Here is a 7,556-nt window from a genome sequence, read left to right as displayed (position 1 = left end):
TTTACTTGTTGTTGTGGCTGTTGTTTTGATGTCACAAATTCGGTTCCAATTGCTCTTCTGGCTTTTGGACATTATGAAAAAGCGAGACACGTTTGTTTGTGCAGGGGGTCCAGCCTTCTGCCCCCATGATTCCTTCTTCCTGTAACCATTGTCTTGTTTCCACACGGGTGCTATTGCACAATGAAATTTGGGTCCTGGAGCAGTGGCAGCTAAGAACTCACGGATTTTCCATTTTCGTCCTTGCGTTAGTGGGAACCGCACGTAGAACATTGGCTTCACGGTTTGACTCGGTTTGTAATTGTTCTTACTATGAAGGAGATTCTTTCCATTGTACTGGATAGCTGAGGTATACACAGCCAGGAGTTGCCTGAGCTTCGCATTCAGTTGTTGCTGACTTAACGAAGATAAGGCTGGCTGATGCGGTGTGTAAATATTCATTAGCTTGGACAATTCTTTTGGTTCGGGCTCATTGTTGGACTCATAAAAATGTTCCCTTGAAATCTGCCTCCGACTCATATTAATCCGAATGGCACTTTTGGTTCTTTTCGCTCTCTCTTTGTCGAGCCGTCCTGCCCCAAATCCGTAACTTAACTGCTGCCCTTGTTCAGACTGCAATTCCAAAGTAGACTTCGGTGACAAAACTCTTGAGGAGCTCAGTCTGTCGACGTGTTTTATGTTGAGCCGATGAATTCCGGAATTCCTATGTCTAGATGGTGATCTTGTGGTGTCTGCTGTCCAGAAGCGATCTTCGATGCTGATACCTGGGTAGAAAACAGGTTGATTTTGTCCTGTCGACCAAGGTACAGGTTCCACTTTTTGCATCGTTTTCTTGGCTGACAAATGATCGAGTAAAGAAATGAGGGCAGGTTTTGGTACACAACCCAAACACACGGATGGCACATCTGCCAAATAACTGGGAACAAGCTGAAAAGACAAAAACAGAATATATGCCTACTCACTGATGGTAAGTTAAATAACAAGCTGTTTCACTAGCGACATAACGAAATAAATTTTCCGACATCTGAACATCTTTTCCCCTGGTTTTCGATACGCACGGAACTGGTTTGTTCGTTGACCGAACTCGTCCGCGTGTAATCCAGATGGCTCGGATCCAGACAGGAACATCATCCTCCTCCTCCTCATCACCATCATCATCACCATCATCACCATCATCATCATCATCACCATCATCATCATCCTCATCATCATCATCATCATCACCATCATCATCATCATCATCATCATCATCATCATCATCGTCATCGTCATCATCATCATCGAGGACAGCAACATTAGTGTTGACACTGATGCTTCAGCACCATACAACCGTAAGGTTCATCGTAGGTATTATATATATATATATATATATATATATATATATATGCTAAAGTTAAGTGGAAAAATCAGATCATAGACTTTTTGGGTGGACGCTCGTTCCCTGAGTTCGTAAATGTGAATAATACGAGTAGATTTCATCCGAATTTGTATTTAATTTTGTTACGTTTCGAATTGTATTCTACTGCTAGAGGATCAGTCGGCCTCAAGTAGGTCACGAATGACAGTGACCCAGAAGCGGAGGCCATTCAGACTAAGATGATTTCACTGTAGACCGCAGCTTCTTAAGGAGTTTCTTTAAGTAGCAAAAAAAATTTAGACGCCTTCCAGCATCCGATGTGTTCCAAAGTTGGACTGAAGTGTCAGTTACAGTGTACGAGACCTAATTTCACGTTGGTGTTGGAAGACCTTATACATAGCAATTTTTTCTTCAGAGTATCCGTGCGCTTATGTGCAACAACGGATCTGGCTCCTGCCCACTGACCTCAAAAAGTAACCCCAGCATCCATTCCTGAAGAATGGAGGCTTCCCGTTTGAGGTAATGGCTGTACCATTCTTAGACGGCCAGTTTCGACTCAACATCTTCGTACGCCTGGGTTGACGACTTTCAGGCCCCCAAGAGATATCTCTTGCTTCCTTAAACAATATCTTTGGATTCAGACTGGGGTCAACCAACGTTCATTGCTGAATACCCTCGTCCTGATCCTTTGAGACCACTTCCGGGAAAAGACCAAAAGTAATATATTCTTCACTATGCCTTCTTTGACGGATTGTACCATTCAAGACAAGCTAGAATTAATCCCCCCAGAGGGAAGCACATGCACCTCAGAAATATATCCCCTCCCATAAACGCAAAAAAGAGGAAGGTGTACACTCTGATGACGATCCCAAATAAGAATGAAACAGCTGTACAGTTTCCTCGGCATTTCAGCATCGATTGGTTTCACTTACAGGATGAAATCGCCTCACAAAACTGAAATCTCCTTACACTACCAACCATCTATAAGTAGCTCAGTGGAAGAATAAACTACACCCAATTTGTGAAACTTCCATCTGAGAGGTCGTTACTCGAGGAACCGTCAACGCGTGTGACCGCGTGACGTCGATCCCATGATTGAAGGATAAGCGGCGCTATATTCTGTCTAAGTGCGAGTTAATCACACTGCTGATCGGCCACTCGTGGCCGAACGGTTAAGTGTTCAAACCACAGTCAGGAGGTTGCAGGATCGAAACTCACCGGAGTGTCGTGAGATGCACACTGCTGATGATTCCCAGTAAGAATGAAACAGCCGTACAGTGCTTCTTGACTTTTCAGCATAGATTGGCTTCACTTACAGGACGAAATCCCACAAAAAACTCAATCTCCTCACACTACCAACAGAAAGACCATGCCAAACCTTCCGACAGCTGCTGTAGATGTGTGAAACTTCTGTCAGCATCTGGTTAATAGCTGACAGACTGAACTGAACTGAACTGAAATGACTTATAAAGAACATTTTCTAGGGGAACTCTTCGAAGAACAATCGGGAGGTGGTTTTGAGCAGAAATGCAACCTGTGCAGCCGGACACATCCTGTTTCGGTGATCCTCATTACATGGAACAATTTGAACCCAAGTGAAGGGAAGTGACACAGCTGACAAAAGAGCACTTCATTTCCCTTGAAGCTAACACCGGAACGTCCTCTTTGAGAGAAGTGAACCCCAATTGGCACTCTTCTGCAGAATGACAAACTGATTGGGTCGGATATGGCTGAATTTCTTCCCATAATCTGACACACTTTTAGTTTCCGAAACACGCATGTCATATTACAGGAGGATTATTATGAAGGCGCTAAGGAAGGGTGCTTACTTGTTCAGTTTTCCGTTCTGCTTATAGGTTTCGTGGGTTGAAGAACGTGCATTGCTGTGCGTCAAGTTGATAATGTCATTCTGAACCGCAAGCGATCCTGAGATGGCTCAGTAAAGGGAGAAAGACATTGCAGGACTTAACGGTGTCTTCCACAACTCATGACTGTAGTTGGAATGGGCATAAATTCACCCTGTACTGAGGATAGGAGCATTCGGTTGATCCTAGACAGCGCTTTGTCCATCATCATCATCATTTTCAGAAGCAGTAAAAACGCATTACTTGCCCAGCAATATTTGTGGTTGCTACAGTTTCGTTTGTCGATAATTTGGAAAGGGATGGTCGATAGCTATGCATTGGAGGCGGTAGCCGATATAATAGGTATGTAAATACTGTAGTGTCAATGGTCTTTTTCTTGGATAGAGATATGCATTGAAGGAAACAGCCCGGATGCGTGAGCGCCATTGAGGGCACTACTGGGCCATGTCTGATTACGTCTTTCATCATTTATATGTCCCGTCTTGAGGTTCCCACTCGGGGAGACAGCAATGACCAGCGCAGCTGAGTTTGCTCAAAATGACATTCATACTTCACTGCCAAGCCATTGTTTGACCTCCCCTGGCTCATTTCCACCCTTTAGGTGCTTGTGCGAAAAGCGTTATTCAAGGAAGTCGGCCAGCGCAGCTTACGGAATTCGATCAGTCTATCTACCGTAGGCCAGTTATTTCTTCTGAAAACCATTACTACTCCGGTGTTCCCACCGGACTCGGGCAATACTATGAGGACACTGATGGTCAAACACTGAAAGTCTTTTGACGTCCTCAACGATCAGCAGCCAGGTTTCTGACCCGTATAATAACGTGGAGCGGACCGCAACATCATTAGCTCGACCCTTGATGTCACGCCCACGCCACAGGTGATGCAGGTCCATGATAGCTGCTCTGGCCTTCCCAACCGAACAGGAATGTCATCTTTTGCGAGACAACAGCTGATACAGCTGCCCAGGTAAACAAATTTGTCTACTACCTCAGTCGGTTCATCCGCAAGCATGAGATTGTGGTTCATGCTCACCCAGTCTTACAGTAACACTTTACACAGTGCAGGTGCAAACAAAACCGTGAAGTAGAATTATTCATAATATTTAGTATTGTTTGCTTTATTACATAGCGCTGGCTTAGTAACTTTACTCATGAAATGAAAGTGACTGAAAGATCTGGCTACTTAAGAGCAGGCAAGTGCAACTCACAAGTTAGAACGTTCCCTCCGAAGGATCACATAAATATCAAGACTATCGGACTTATAAATTGAGAATAAGTTTCTTCCATGGGGTCTCTTGATTTTGTGTTAAGCAGTTCCAAAATACTGGTAAGTTTTTATGCCTATGTGACGATAGCTTGCCATGGGAAGCTTCCCATCTGAAGTACCACTTATTTGACACATCAGTAGTTAAAACTGTTTGCATAGATCTGCTAAGAAGGACTTCATTAAGCTGTACCGGAATTTCATTCTACCGGTTGTCGCCCCTATGACACTTAGCCAACAGGAGGGTTCAAAAAGTCTGGAGGTGAAAATCGTTTGGCTGAGTCGAAAAAGCATCATGGGACGAAATTCTGGGTCACAATATCTTTGGAAGAACAAGGTCACAAAACCCTCCAGCTGATGTTGCCTGAAGATACTTTTTAGATCGTATGATTTTCAGTGCGCATGCCCTTCAATACCACCAGAGTGAATCCGTCTCATTCAAGCGTCATGATACCACACAATTTTAATCGGCTTCACGAAAATCTATTGCAAACAGTGGTTTACAGGGGAACTTAGGATTACTACTGCGTCGCAACTAACGTTCTTTGGCTGAAGACTAATTTGGAAACGATTACTCACACAGGGGGACAAACCATTTAGTGACAAATAAATAAACAATTCTGCCTCACAGTTCGGCATGCGCTTCACACCTGCAAAGTGTAAAGTGCTACTGCAAGACTGGGTTGGTTAGAACTCTAGCCTCATGCTTGCATATGAACCGATTGAGGTAGTAGACAAATTTGTTTACCTGGGCAGCTGTATCAGCTGTTGTCTCGCAAAAGATGATATTCCTGTTCGGTTGGGAAGGCCAGAGCAGCTATCATGGACCTGCATCACCTGTGGCGTGGGCGTGACATCAAGGGTCGAGCTAATGATGTTGCGGTCCGCTCCACGTTATTATACGGGTCAGAAACCTGGCTGCTGATCGTTGAGGACGTCAAAAGACTTTCAGTGTTTGACCATCAGTGTCCTCATAGTATTGCCCGAGTCCGGTGGGAACACCGGAGTAGTAATGGTTTTCAGAAGAAATAACTGGCCTACGGTAGATAGACTGATCGAATTCCGTAAGCTGCGCTGGCCGACTTCCTTGAATAACGCTTTTCGCACAAGCACCTAAAGGGTGGAAATGAGCCAAGGGAGGTCAAACAATGGCTTGGCAGTGAAGTATGAATGTCATTTTGAGCAAACTCAGCTGCGCTGGTCATTGCTGTCTCCCCGAGTGGGAACCTCAAGACGGGACATATAAATGATGAAAGACGTAATCAGACATGGCCCAGTAGTGCCCTCAATCGCGCTCACGCATCCGGGCTGTTTCCTTCAATGCATATCTCTATCCAAGAAAAAGACCATTGACACTACAGTGAATCACCGGTGAACGAAACAGTGGCAGCTCCAACCACTGTACGACAAGTACGCGGTTATTACAGCTGACGATGATGATGATAGATCGGTTTTAAGACTTTGAGAGCAGTCACGCAGTGCCTGGTTTGATTGTTTGAATTTTTATGAATGTAAGTGAACATTAAGGTTTCCAGTATTATCCTGTGTTTGTTTCCAACTGAGGGTTAATCATATTTCTAACGGGGTGAAATAAGGAGAGGGTTATAGTCAGTGCCTACAAACAGAACAAAACGGAATTCATAAAAACGAATATTTGTCCAAATTGCAATTCAGCTATTACACAAAACTGTGAATTTGCCCAATCCTCCTCAGTAGGTACGTCCTTCTCTAAAAAGGGCCACTGCGGCTGGGCCCCAAGAATGGTCCATAGTAGGGAAGACCACTACAGAGGCTGGTAGTCCAGGTTTCAAACTTCACAGTAGCCAAAGTTTTTATGCAATCTGATTGGTTCATGTTAAGTGATCACGTGGGGAAAGCATTTTTCGTTCCGTCGAGCCTAAGCTGCTTTAACGCCCACCAATAGTAACCGCCGACACGTTCGCCTAATTAAAGATCGAACGTATGGCAAAACATCATCTTCCGGGTTTAAACAAGTAAATTTCGTAAGTACCACTTACTTCTGATGGTCTAAAATACATGTGTCGCGTTTTGAGTGAGCGGGTCAAAGAATGGGGGACAGGTACCACCACACTGGTAAGTTTTGGTTGCTTGTTTGACCCAGGAGACACGTTTGGGGAGCATTGCTGACCAGTGGAAACCTTCGGGGGGTGACAAATAGGCTGTGACTGTGAAGAGTTTTTCGGGCGGGCTCCATCTGGTGCAGGCTGTAATGGGCAGCATGTGTGTTTACGCCCGTACAATTCTTGGATCCGGTGCTCGATAATACGTGTGCGCTGGTCCCAATTGACCAATTTTGTGTGGAGAATACATTTGGTGCGTGAATGATTCAACGACTGACCGTGCTTGTGCAGCCCGCCTTCAACATAACCGTCACGCAGGTTATCAAGCAGCATTCACCAGCTGATCTCTCGCTAATGATTGCATTCAAAATTTACGGCGTGCAAATTATAGTCACTTGCCCATCTGATTCATGTCACGTGCTTCAACGTGACTGCGGTGGACTATTTTTGCCATCAGCTTGGTAAGCTAGTATAGACACCAGTGACTGGGCATTGCTTGAGGGTGGAACTGGCGACAGAAAAATCGAAATGAAATTGTTCAGCTGTAACACTTTCGGTTCCCAGCTGCCAGGTTGCCGAAGCCTAGACCTGAGAAGTCGAGATGCAGAGTTCGGGTTTGAACCATAGACCTTGGATCAGTAAATTCGTACACTAACCATTGAGCTTTCTCGCCATCTCTCTGGCGATGAAGTGAAGCGCTGTTTTACTTTCAGCAAGAGGCGACAGCCGCGCCGATCAACTACTTTCCCGAAATGTATGCATGAACCAATATTCTGAACCCGACAGCCTTAGGTGATGATAAAGCAAATAACATCAATTTACTAGGTTTGTAATTGCTAGGGAGGACCCTCGATGACTGCGTTTTGTCAGCAACAGAACGTTTCATCTGCATAACGTCATTTCCGTCGGTCAATAAGCAGTGAAGAGAAATGATCCGGATGGTAGACTTTTCGCTGTTTGCATTTGTGCCTCCCCCCCCCCCCCCCCCCCCCC

The sequence above is a fragment of the Opisthorchis viverrini genome, assembly GCF_000715545.1.
Source record: "Opisthorchis viverrini unplaced genomic scaffold opera_v5_22, whole genome shotgun sequence".
Classification (NCBI taxonomy): Eukaryota; Metazoa; Platyhelminthes; class Trematoda; order Opisthorchiida; family Opisthorchiidae; genus Opisthorchis; species Opisthorchis viverrini.
This window is presented reverse-complemented; position numbering follows the sequence as displayed.